Raw genomic sequence first — 14,073 nt, forward strand, 5'->3', positions numbered from 1 at the left:
AGAAAGCAAAGTGGGAAAATATGAATCATGGAACCGAGGCAGTTATTTGAAGATACATAACACAGGTAGAATGCCAAGAATCAATCATTAGAAGGCAAAGAAGAAATGTCCAGTAGCCTGGAGTTCAAGGAAAAGATAAGCATTAAGTAATAAAACTTAGAGAATACCAGCATATATCTGATATATAAAAGCATTAGCTGGATGTATAGTTTCTAATAAAAAAGATGTAAAAAGTCTCATATCTAGGGATATCTAGAATTAGGCAGTAAATGAAAGAAATCAGCAAATCAGGCTGAGAAGGTTTGTCTGGTGAAGTAGTAGAACTATGAAAGAGTTCTGGATTACAGCCAAATGAAGACTGACTCAAGAAGAAGGGAGGCCAGAAAATTGTCAAAAATTGCTTATATGTCCTATAGGATAAGACCTAAGAAATGGTTACTATTTTTGGTGTTACAAAAGTGATTTTACTAAACAGTAGCCAGACCTACATCTCACAAAACACCGAAATATTTGTCTGTTCCGGGAGCCCCGAACTTCCTCTGGCCTTGGTGTTCACTCCACTTTGAGAGCCATTAAATCGACTTGACAATATCAAATTGTCAATAAGTAAATTAGACATCTTAAAGTCAAACTTCCCAAAGATTCTCTAGCACCAACTTAAATTTAGAAAGGTCTTTAAATCTCTATAATGATTGTTGTAAGGCCAACTGAATACATATATTGTAATTTATTAGATTGGCTTCATTTACACATTTATCCTCCTGCTAATGAGTGTTACCTTGTGGAAGGTACTAAACCATGCTCTATGATGACATATTACTCTATTGGTCCTCTGTCTCTCTCAGTAGGCTCCTGCATACAGGGTATGTAAATATATGGCATGACAAATGTCAGTGAATAGTCTTCTATGCATCTACCAACTTACCTCCCTGAAAAATATTATCTTTGTTCCTTAAAGGTAAAGAAGAATGGAAAGAAAATTTACTTTCTAGCAGGACCTAGCCCTAAGAAGCATATATGATATTATTTTGACCACTCAATTATATATTCACCTTCACTCTGATCTGGATATAATTTTGTGTTTCATGGTGTATGAAGGTCAGTTACCAATATTATACATGTCTCTGAACTACGATTATTTATAACAAGAGTTTCCATGAGTTTTTCAGTTCATCAGTTATTTTATATTTATGAATAACTACCATATATTCAGTTTACTCTTTATGACACTGAAAAATCATTTCAGGGACATTGGTGCCTTTCCTTCCTGCAAAATCTGCAAAGGCCTGAAATCTTTATTAAAAGTTTCAAGTCACTTTCACACAATCTGTATATGTTTAGCAAAGAAATGCAGTGTCCCTCCTGATATTGGATATTTGGTTTTAGGTCCTCATGAGAATTCTTAGTCATAAATTCAGTAACAATTTTCCTTGTAACTTCCAGAATTGGAAATCCTCCCTTAACATTCAGTGTTGTCTTTTCAAAAAACTTGAATTGCTGTTCTTGAACAACTACAGGAGAAGAATATTACTTCTCCTTGCCTTTCTCGTTCATATAATTGCTTTCCTATTGATTCATATTTGGATTTCTTTCCACTGTATTATGGATCCCATCAGAAAAAGAGCAAGGAAAACTTGTATGTTTGTTAACATTCATCACATGGCACATTTCAGTGTGTACCGCAAAGTAGCAATCTTTAAAAATAGGGTAAATGCATACATTAAACCCATCTAGTCAATCAGGATTTATTTATTCATTACATGAGACAGAAAGTATGTTTCTTCTTTACGTGTGTTTACATGTTATTAAACACATATCTGTTTCTTCTTTTTTGACTATGTAATAGTCAAATAGGTAGAGATCAGAATAATGTTTTATACTATGAATCCCTGGCTCTTGTCAGAACATCTGGTGCCGAGTAGACAATTGGCGCTAGATGAACTCAATTGAATTGCCATAAAATTGGGCTGAAATTCTATCTGATTGCCGTATCCTCCTATAATTCAGAAAAAAAGCAATGGGAGAAATATTTCTTATATGTCTCATAAATATTTAAGTACATGTTATATATAAAATGCTAATATAGTACTCAAAAGCTTCTACTTTTTTTTTTTAATGTTTATTTTTTAGAGAGAGAGAGATAGAGAGACAGAGTGTGAGCAGGGGAGGGGCAGATAGAGAGGGAGACACAGAATCCAAAGCAGGCTCCAGGCTCTGAGCTGTCAACACATATCCTGACGCGGGGTTTGAACTCACAAATTGTGAGATAATGACCTGAGCCAAAGTCAGACACTTAACCAAGTGAGCTACCATGGTGCCCCCCAAAGCTTCTACTCTTAAGTGGAAAAGGTTCAAAGGAATGACTAATATTTATTACCATAAAGATTAAAGGTTTCTTAAATCACCAATATTTTAGAGAATATGACAAAAATCTAAAGGTCATCTCCTTTGAATCACCCACATACCTTCATGCAAAGTTTGATTCTAAAGGGCTCACACACCGTAATTTTTAATATCCAAGAGCCATAGACAAAAGCACAGATTTATAGCAATCCATATGAAAACATCCCAATATATCATTTCAATCCATGACTGAGGAACCCATGTTTCAGTTATACATCTCCAATAATCTTAAAACATAATCATAATAATATTGATAAAATAGTGAAATAATATCTATAGTAGCACACAAAGGAAACAATAATGAGTTTGGGATTAGGTATCCTACATTCAGTTCTATAATACTGTTAAAAATTTTTATTCTTCTTTGACTCATAATATCAGCTTACATATTGCACATTGCCGAGCAACTATTGTAGGCACTCAGTATATATGTGTAATCTGAATATTAATTATTTTCCCATCTTCTGTCTGTGGTGGGTAAGCTGAAAACCCTGAGCTCTAATAATTTATCCCCTAATAATCTTCTATTAGTTCACTATGTGTAAACATTTTCTATTAGTTCACTATGTGAAATTTAATTTTAAATTCTTTTTAAAATGGGTTTTAATCTGATATTTAACCTTATATTTACTATATCCTTTAGTAAGATGCATAGCTGGTATTAATAATTTAAATAAACAATGTCAAGAAACACTTCTAGATATGTTTACTTCTCCCTCCCATTTTCTACTCTGGAAGCTAACCCTATAAAAAACATCAAGGTAGTACAATTTGAGGCACACGGTACTTGTTTTACTGTATAATTTCATTGACACTTACCATCATTATATTTTTTTCTTCTATCCTTATAGTAAGTAAACATTTCCAAGATGTATGAATTCACACATATTCTTAATTTTTAACTTTTTTCTTCTTCAAAATTGAAATTTAAACAATATTAAAATTTCAAGATACATCAGTATGATCTTGCATTTCTTTAATAAAGTAAAAAAAAAACTTCACATTTCTAAAAAAAGTAATTTATAACATTATTTTTTAATGAAAACCAATGACACTTATTTTAGACAGCAGGAAAATTTAGATCTTAACAGCCAAATTTCACATGTACTGTATTTCTAATCTTCATCTGAATGATGTTGACATGTTCATCCAATGAAATTTTAACCATGAACGATTATGACTCAACTGTAGCTGCACAAATTTTAAAAATATAATTTTAAGTTGTAAAAAATTAGTGAAATTTATATTAAGATCTGATTTATATTAAATTCAAATTACACACACTTTATATACATATACAATGAGGTGATCTATAAGATCTATAACATATACTACTCAAAATATCTGTGCTAAGATTGTGAACAATATTAGTAACACTCTCACACTGGCCTGTGTGAGTACACAGATGTTTATTGCATTATTCTTTATATTCCATTTTATGCATTAAGTATATTCTTTGGTGTGTAAGAAACATATCAGTAAAACAAAATAAAAATATGTAAAAGACTGAATTCCAAACTGAATGAAAATACATCAGACTTTAAAACCCTGTCTATATGCAAAGCAGTGTATTTCGAAATTCATCCTACTTTTTTCATAATTTTTTTTTAAAATTTTTTTTATGATTTATTTATTTCTGAGAGAGAGAGGCAGCATGAGCAGGGGAGGGTCAGAGAGAGAGGGAGATACAGCATCCGAAGCAGGCTCCAGGCTCTGAGCTGTCAGCACAGAGCCCGATGCGGGGCTCGAACCCACAAACCGTGAGCTCAAGTCGGACGCTTAACCGACTGAGCCACCCAGGCACCCCACTTTTTTCATAATTTTTAAAAGTATTTCTACATCTGTGAAACTAAATAAGATGAACAGTTTGGTAAACTTCCAAAAATGTTTTTGTGAATGACAGCTTTTAATCATTCAACTAATTGCCTCTTCAAAATTCCTGAAACCTCTAATTCATATCTTTGGCCAAAAACTTTCTCTACTCAGGAAATGGATATTTTCTCAATATTATTATCTTAGTTAAATATCTACCTACATGTTATTATAATTAAAAACACATTTTAATAGTTCATTTCTTTAAAGAGAAAGGTGTATAAAAACTATTATTGAATTTCAGAAAAGAAGGCTCTCTCTTTTTTAAATGTTATTTGTACAGGTAATTTGTATCATTTAAAATAGCCTTTAAAAGAGTTTGAAGACTACTTAAACATATTAACATATAAACATTTAAGACTACTTAAAGCTGTATTAATTTTATTTATTTATTTTTAAATATTTATTTATTTTTGAGACAGAGAGAAACAGAGCATGAGCACGGGAGGGGCAGAGAGAGAGGGAGACACAGGATCCGAAACAGGCTCTGAGCTGTCAGCACAGATGCCAATGCGGGGCTTGAACCCACGAACCGTGAGATCATGACCTGAGCCGAAGTCGGACGCCTAACCAACTGAGCCACCCAGGAGCCCCTAAAGCTGTATTAATTTTAAATTTTCTACAGTTAGAATAGATCCTTTTCATCTATGTGATTACATAGATGACTAGTTAGTTCTTTAACCACAATAAAATTGGAGAAAATCTTAACATATTTTAGAAAAGTATTTTTTGTTTTCTTTTCCCTTTAAAACATAATATCATATAGAGATTTTCTATGTTAATTTAAAATTTTGTTTGAGAACTAGTAATGTCTCACAAAATATGGTTTGTTTGAAGAGAACTTAGAGCTCTGTTAACTTTAAATTTACTACAACTTAAAAAATCCTTTCTATCTATGGAAGCACACAGTTGGTGAGTCTAGGTAAATGACAAGATTGTGCACAATATTTAACAATGCACCCTACTGCAAACAAAAAAGCAGGTTTTCAATCATGTAATCATCAAAATCTAATTAAAAAACAAAAGTCAGCATTTTGACAATTCTGTACGCATGTCATTCAAGAAGGTATGGCAGGTAGATTAAAAAAATTATCTCTCGAAAGACAAAATATTCAATATAAACTTCAAGTGACATAAAATGAACCAGTTCTGTTTGTCATTCATTCTTGTTTTTTTTCTCCTTTGGCTGCACAGTTTGCACACTAGTGCTTAATTCAAACCTTTTAGCATTGTCCTTAAAAGCCCACTTTGAGCCATTTTTGATAGCACGAAACTTGTTTTGTTGTGTACCTATGGGCTCAAAGCAAAATCTGATTCATGCTTACTCAATTTCCCTTTTCTCTGCCTCATTATTTTTCAGATACCCTCTATCCACCTCATAATTTTCTGAGCCTTTTCTAGCCTTTTCTAGCCGAATTCTTCTGCATTTAAAAAAAAATCACTTCTTCTATCATTTTACCTTGTATGTTCTTTATTAAATAATTATCTGTTTCATTCATCTTGCTCTTTCTCTTTGCTTACTCTTTCAGTCCAGGCAAAAACACAATGAAGACCCATCATGTCTACAGTATCTTGACATTTACATGTGTGCAAAATGTCATCTCTATGAAATTTTTCATCTCTTCCTGAGACCATTACAAGCTATTTTTTGTCCTTATTCTGGTGCTAAAATTGCTTTCTCAGGGTATTAACTTCTGCTAAAGTGTAAGAAATAAAAAAGAAAAGGGAGCATATATGGATGGTAAAATGGGGACCCAAGGTAATAAAAATATGTTTGTGTAATTAATGTATTAACAAAACATGGATTCAGAACTTGATATCTATGATTTCTTGCTGGGTAAATTTATACAAATTGTAAAACTAACCTAACCACAATTTTCTTTTTGGAAAAAAATAAATTAATGTTATCTTTGTTTTTTGCTGAATTGTTGTTAAATAAAATAATGTGTTAAGTTTTTATGCAAGGGACTGTCAATGATAAGCACAAGCCAAATATTGTGTGTGTGTTTCTAATATTCATAATAATCTTTTGGTATTATCTAACCAAAAACTCTTTTAGTATTACCTAACTAAGGAGAGAGTTAATTGAATTTGAAATGAAACCACAGCATTTGATGTCTATAGAATGAATAAACATATTTATAAGCATATCTTTTGATACTGATATGAAATCCATTATTTCCACTTATAAAGACTATTACTTATCATTGACAAAATCTATAATATCTATTTACATGACTATCTAATAAACTTAAATTATATCATATAATGGGATTCTAAGAATGGTAAATCCTGCAGATTAAATATAATTAAACTTCTTTCAAAATTGACTCATGCTATTATATTTTATTGAAAGCAGTTTTAGTAATAAAAAAGATAACTGAATAAATGACCATTTGTATTAAAATAAATAAGTAGATATAGGTTAATTTTCTAATTTTTAAAATACAGGTGATATACATATATTTTTTAATCATTAAGGAGAATATGTCTACATGACTAGAATTTTCCCCTCATATTAGATCACAGAAGTAAAAATACGTTTCTATACAAGTCAGTGGACTAATTTCAGATATTACCAAGATCACAACCTGGTATTTCTAACACAGGACTCAGAGTATAAAGTCTCAAGGAGTCCATCTTAGATTCAAGGTATCATATTTTCCAAGTTCTTAATATTATCAATTCCATAAGTATGTCATAATTTAGACATATAATTTCTAATATGATAGTGTGGAAGAATATGCAAATCAAATTCTATGAATCCATATAAATAACTTATTTAATCTGAGACTGTCATATGAGTCGAATGATTAATGTCTTGGTGCCATGCCTCTTAGCATTCATTCCAAAGAATTAACTATATCAGAAGAAACAAAGAAATTAAGAATTGATAAAATAATCTATTGAGTCTTTAAAATTTGGGGGCTTAAGAAATGGTGTATAATATGGGGCGCCTGGGTGGCTTAGTCGGTTAAGCGTCCGACTTTCGCTTAGGTCATGATCTCGCGGTTCGTGGGTTCGAGCCCCGCGTCGGACTCTGTGCTGACAGCCAGCTCGGAGCCTGGAGCCTGTTTCAGTCTGTGACTCCCTCTCTCTCTGACCCTCCCCTGCTCATGCTGTGTCTCTCTCTCTCTCTCCAAAAAAAAAAAAAAAACAAAAAAAAAAAAAAAAGAAATGGTGTATCGTAAAAGCTGTCAATAACTTTTGAATAAAAATACAGATATATACAAGGAAAAAAAAACTTTTCCAGAAGTCCTAGACCTGCCTTAGCAAAAGTAAAAAGAAAGAACACACACACACACACACACACACACACACACACCCCTCAATGAGATCAGCTTTAAAGATTCTCAGAGTCATATGCAACTTTCCCCATCTCTAGTCATATCAGCACAAACACTCAGGTTCCTGTTCATGAGTGTTGATCCATATCCATAGCTTTTTGATAAATTCTTCACTCTTCCTTCCCTTCCAGATGTGTACAGATCTCCAAACCACCAAAACAAGATATAAACAAGATCACTCTCCCCAAGGAGGTATGATCTTGTTGTTATTGTTTGCATAATATAAAATTAATATTCTGAGTACATATGGGCAGTAACAGTCTCTCAAAAGTCTTTGAAGACTGGCTGATTAATTTGTTAATTGATTGACCTCATTGGAAATACATTCAAGTGAACTCATTCTAAGAATTTTGCTTTACTAAATCCTATGTTACTAAGCCAAAGTTTAGTGTTTGTAATTGTTTTGATTGAGGAAATCTGATTTTCTGGTGCTCCCCATAGGCCTTGCTTGCATTGGTAATATTAGTTTTCATTTCTAAGGTCCTCAATTTGATGACCTGATGCCCCTCAATAAGATACAATCTAATTTGGGGGGAAGATTTTATAGATGAGGGTGGAAGCTCTTACTTCAAGTAGATGCAATATAAGAGAAGGTACTTTTGTTTAAATTAAAAATTTGAATTTCATTTTGTACTTCAGCAAAAACCAATCAATCTTCATGGGAAACAAAGAGTGTGAAGCGTATATGATGGAATCAGCATTTAAATGTGATGCAGTTTTATAGAGCACTTGTTATAAGAGCTCCGAAAGACTGAATTAACTAAAAGTGCTTTATGTTAATGTATTTTAGTTTCAGTAATTTTTACATGGGCTACAATTTAAGTATTATATGTGTTTAAGAAAGCAAATTTGCAAAGATATAAGAAACGACATTGTAGAATGCATATTTCTTTGTGATAGGATATAATGGGAGATATCAGAAATTATAACTTATTATTCCAAGGCAAAATGGAAATTTCAAAAAATCATTCCAAACTACAAAGTGGAAAAATTGATTTTTCCCTCTATAAAATATAGACAGTCTCAACTTATAATGGTTTGCTTACAATTTTTCAAATTTACAATGGCACAAAAACAATATGCATTCAGAAGAAACTGTACTTTGAATTTTAATCTTTTCTTGGGCAGTCATATGAAGTATCATACTCTACCATGATGCTAGGCAATGGTATTGAGCCACAACTCCCTGTCAGCCACACACAATCATGAGGGTAAGGAACCGATAAACTTACAACCATCCTGTACCTATACAATCCTTCTCTTTTTCATTTCAGTACAGTATTCAATAAATTATATGAGATAGTCAAAAGTTTATTACAAGGCCACCTCAGTGGTTGAGTCAGTTAAATGTCTGATTCTTAATTTCAGCTCAGATCATGATCTGATGGTTACTGGGATTGGGCCCTGCAGTGGGCTCTGTGCTGACAGCATGGAGCCTGCTTGGGACTATCTCTCTCCTCTTTCTCTGCCTGTCCCCCTGCTTGTCCATGCAAACTCTCTCTCTCCCTCTCCCTCTCTCTCTCCCCCCAAAAAAATAAATAAACTTAAAAGAATTATTATAAAGAGGCTTTGTGTTATAAAGAGGCTTTGATTTTGTCCAACTGTAACTAACATTAGTATTCTGAGCATGTTTAATGTTGGCTAGGATAAGCTATGATCTTCCACAGGTTAAGTATAAATGGACATGGCAAAAATGAAACCAAATTAGAGAAAGGTATTTCTAAAAGAGAAGTCCTATGTCGTGAAAGATCAATAAAGGAAAACTGTCACAACATGACAAATCATCCTAATTGGGATGATATGTTAATAGTAACTATTTTTAAAAATCTCTGGATGATATATTTCAGGTAGGTTTTTTTTTAATATTTATCAGTCTTTTCTAATTTATATATAGATTTATATAATTTATATAATTTACATATAGATCCCATGCTGACCAAAAATAATAAACAGAATCTTTGTGAATCACTGAAAAGAATAGGAAGCATGAAGCCTAACCAAAAGGATATATAAATCAACTTAAGCAAATAGAAATGAGAGAATGAAAATATGTGAGTACATATACAATTATATATAATAACATAACACTGTTAGGAGAAGTTAATACAGTGGGCATTAGAGTCTGCAGTTAGTAAAAAAAAAATTTTTTTGAAAAAATATGTTTCTGGGGCGCCTGGGTGGCTTAGTCGGTTAAGCGTCCGACTTTCGCTTTGGTCATGGTCTCGCGGTTCGTGGGTTCGAGCCCCGCATCGGGCTCTGTGCTGACTGCCAGCTCGGAGCCTGGAGCTTGTTTCAGTCTGTGACTCCCTCTCTCTCTGACCCTCCCCTGCTCACGCTGTCTCTCTCTCTCTCTCCTAGAAATAAATAAAACATTAAAAAAAAAAATATGTTTCTGAGAAAAAACAATTTCCAATGAAACAAACTTAGAAAAATACCCCTGGATAAATGCTCCCTTGGCTAAGTTTAATTCCTTCACTGCCACTGCAGATAGACTTCCTGCCATTTTTATCTTAGCAGCAATGGAGTCCAATGGCAGTTCAGTAATGGAGTGAGGGAGCGATAGAGGGGAAATATCTACCGAGGAGAAGAAAGAGCAGTTACTGAGAGCTGGAGAGAAAGGAGAGCCACCAACACTGGACTGGCACCAGTGACTAATGGAGTTGGTGAATGCTTAGGGTCAGTAAGGAACCAGAATACATGAGGACATGAGTAAGGCTGCATGGTAGCTACATATACCCTTGACTTCAAACCCTGTGTGGAAAGTGACTCTTTGCTTCTGGACAAAGTTCTTGGAAATGAATGCAGAGAGAGAAAATACAGTTTTGGTAGTAAAGTGAACTTTAACAGAAAATGTTCCCTACCGGTGGCAAGATTAAGCTTTTCTTCACCATTGTCAGGACTTGCTGTTGCTAAAGTTTCAATTAGTTATTGAAATCAAGGAGTTCTAGTGTCTTGACCAATAATAATTTGTGTAACAATGCAGTCACTAAAAGGTGTATATACCTACCATATAAGATTAAAATTATTTTCATTTTTAAAAATTTATTTGGAGGAACCAAGAGGGAAGAACAGCACATAATTTTTTTTTCTGTTTCGTGTACATGAACTACAGCCAGATCAACACTAAGCCATCCTGCACACCTAGAAAACTGATTGGAGGATTAATACAACAATCTACACAACCTGAACTAAAGGTACACAGTGCAGAGAGGTGAAGTGGGAGGGAGAGAAGCCATGGAAGGCATGGAGCTGTTTTTGTTTGTGGAGAGGGGATGGAGATGGGAGGGGGGGGATACGGGAGAAGCACCCCACATAAAAGAAGCTGGAGAGAAAGTGGAAAAGTGGAAACAGCTGCAGGAACTGAACTAAAAATGGAGAAAGCAGAAAGGAGAGGGTTTAAATTCCATTAAGACTATAAACAGAGAGAGCGTAGAATCTGAAACTCATAAGTTCAATACCTGGCCATGCTCTGGTAGGAAGGGCAAATTGCAAGGAGCAGGGTGGAGTCTGGGAGGAGCAGTTCCACTGCTGTAAGGACATTTGGTAGAAGCTGTGTGGCCACCTGGTCCCAGCAGACCCCAGAGAACAACTACATTTGTTGGTGCTGAAACAAGGTCATTACGGGTGAAATCTGGTGCCAGATGTGTGTTGTGATTTTCCATAATCCCTGAAATACTGCTGCCACACAATCATCTGAACATTTTCTGGAGCAAGCTGGCACCCAGCTACAGCCTCTGGGCATTGGCAGCACCAAAGTCCTGCAAACATTCCTAGGTGCAGCCGGCACCAGGCCATTGCTCAGTGAGACCCTCTCCAGAGGATCAGAACAGGTCAAAGCCTCAGTCTCTCTGAAGTAAGGGGTTGGGAAACAGCCACATCTGAGATAAAACTCATGAAGGAGGTACTGCCGGGCAACCTGATGGCTTGGTCATGAACAGTGTAAAAGTGGAGAGTGGATGGAAGCCAGAGACAAAGGATGGTGAGCAATTGTTGGTAGGGAAGAGCACAGATTTCCAATACTAGAGACTGGGTAGCTGGGTACACCATGTTGACCCTGCCTGTGCATGCACATACACACCTTCAGGCACCACACCAATCTATCCCAGTAAGCTAAGCAGTACCATCTAGTGGAGAATGGAACCGGTATACTAAGCTCCACCTAACTGGGCAAACCTTGCTCTTCAGGAACACCACAGATCTCTCCACTGGCTTACTGTATGGACTATAAAGTGTTTCATAGCTTGACTTCTGGGGAAAATGATGTGATATCAATCATATTTCAGACTGTTCATTGGCCCATCTATTCAATTTTCTTTTGTTTTCTTTCTTTTTCATTTATTTTTTTACTTGAATACAGAAAGAGAAAAAGTACTTTCAAAAATTTTATTAAAATATTTTTATTTTTTCTACTAATTTTTTCACTTTTTTTGTAATTTTTTTCAAATTCTATTGTACTTCCATCATTTCAGTTTATTCTATTTCTTTGTATTCATTTTCTCAAATTTTCAAACATTTTCCATTTTTATTTTCCTTTTTTTACCTTTTTCTCTAGTAAGAGAAAATAATAAAATAAAATAAAAGCAATAAGAGAATATTATGAGCAAATATACACCAATAAAATGGGCAGTCAGGAGGAAATGGACAAATTCCTAAAAAGGTATAAATTACCAAAACTGAAACAGGAAGAAATAGAAAATTTGAACAGACCCATAACCAGTAAAGAAACAGAATTAGTAATAAAAAATCTCCCCAAAATCAAGAGTTCAGTTGCAGATGACTTTCCAGGGGAATTCGACCAAACATTTAAGGAATAGTTAACACCTATTCTCTTGAAGCTGTATCAAAAAATATAAATGGAAGGAAAACTTCTCAATTCTTTCTATGAAGCCAGCATTACCTTGATTCCAAAACCAAAGACTCCACTAAAAAGGAGAACTCAATACCAATTTCCCTGATGAACATGGATGCAAGAATCCTCAACAAGATATTAGGCAACCAGATCCAACAATACATTAAAAAACATTATTATTCACCATTATTCATCATTATTCATCCCAGAATTTATACTTGAGATGCAGGACTAGTTCAATATCCACAAAACAATCAATGTGATCATCACATCAATTAAAGAAAGGATAAGAATCACATGGTATTCTCAATAGATGCAGAGAAAGCATTTGACAAATTACAGCACCACTTTTTGATAAAAATCCTGAAGTAGGGATAGAAGGATCATACCTCAAGATCATAAAAGACATGTACGAAAGACCCAACACTAATATCATCATCAATGGGTAAACGCTGAGAGATTTCCCCTAAGGTCAGGAACAAAACAGGGGTGTCCACTCTCTCCACTATTACTCAACATAGTATTGGAAGTCTTAGCCTTAGCATTCAGACAACACAAAGAAATAAAAGGTATCCAAACTGGCCAGGAGGAGGTCAAACTTTCACTCTTAGCAAATGATATGCTACTCTATATGGAAAACCCAAAAGATTTCACCAAAAATCTGCTAGAACTGATTCATGAATTCAGCAAAGTGGCAGGATATAAAGTCAATGCACAGAAATTGGTTGTATTCTTATACACCAATAATAAAGCAACAGAAAAAGAAATCAAGGAATCGATCCCACTTACAATTGCACCAAAACCATAAAATACCTAGGAATAATCCTAACCAAAGGGGTGAAAGATCTATACACTGAAAAGTATAGAATGCTTATGAAAGAAGTTGAAGAAAACAGAAAAAAAATGAAAAAAAAATTTCATACTCCTGGTAGGAAGAACAAATATTGTTAAAATATCAATAATACCCAAAGCAATCTACATATTCAACACAATCTCTGTCAAAATAACACCAGCATTCTTCACAGAGCTAAAACAAACAATCCTAAAATTTGTATGGAGCCAGAAAAGACCCCTAATAGCCAAAGCAATCTTGAAAAAAAAAAAAAAAACCCAGAGCAGGAGGCATCACAAACCTGGACTTCAAGCTGTTTTACAAAGCTCTAATCATCAAGACAGTATGGTACTGGCACAAAAACAGACACTTAGATCAATGGAACAGAATAGAGAACCAAGAAATGGACCCACAAACATATGGCCAACTAATCTTTGACAAAGCAGGAAAGAATATTCAATGAATAAAGACAGTGTCTTCAGCAAGTGGTGCTGTGAAAACTGGACAGTGACAAGCAGAAAAATGAACGTGGGCCACTTTCTTACGCCATATACAAAGATAATTCAAAATGGATGAAAGATCTAAATATAAGACAGGAAGCCATCAAAATCCTCTAGGAGAAAGCAGGCAAGAACTTCTTTTACCTTGGCCATAGCAACTTCTTACTCAACACGTCTCTGGAGGCAAGGGAAACAAAAGCAAAATTAACCATTGGGACCTCATCAAAATAAAAAGCTTCTGCACAGTGAGGAAACAATCAACAAATCTAA

The 14,073-nt window shown here is 34.4% G+C and overlaps 1 long non-coding RNA gene across 3 annotated transcripts in view; it reads left to right on the plus strand.

Annotated features, from left to right (window-relative positions):
• The window catches only part of LOC120224407, a 51,826-nt gene that overhangs the window by 23,202 nt on the left and 14,551 nt on the right, over positions 1–14,073 (plus strand). For 2 of the 3 annotated variants that reach the window (XR_005526558.1, XR_005526557.1), the window contains exons 3-5: positions 7,754–7,814; positions 9,547–9,673; positions 10,735–10,810. This is a non-coding gene — a long non-coding RNA (uncharacterized LOC120224407). Of the gene's footprint in view, positions 1–7,753; positions 7,815–9,546; positions 9,674–10,734; positions 10,811–14,073 lie in introns of those variants that run through there. The other variant, XR_005526559.1, reaches the window with a different exon arrangement.

The sequence above is a fragment of the Hyaena hyaena genome, unplaced genomic scaffold (assembly GCF_003009895.1).
Source record: "Hyaena hyaena isolate Hyena2069 unplaced genomic scaffold, ASM300989v1 scaffold_1173, whole genome shotgun sequence".
Taxonomy (NCBI): domain Eukaryota; kingdom Metazoa; phylum Chordata; class Mammalia; order Carnivora; family Hyaenidae; genus Hyaena; species Hyaena hyaena.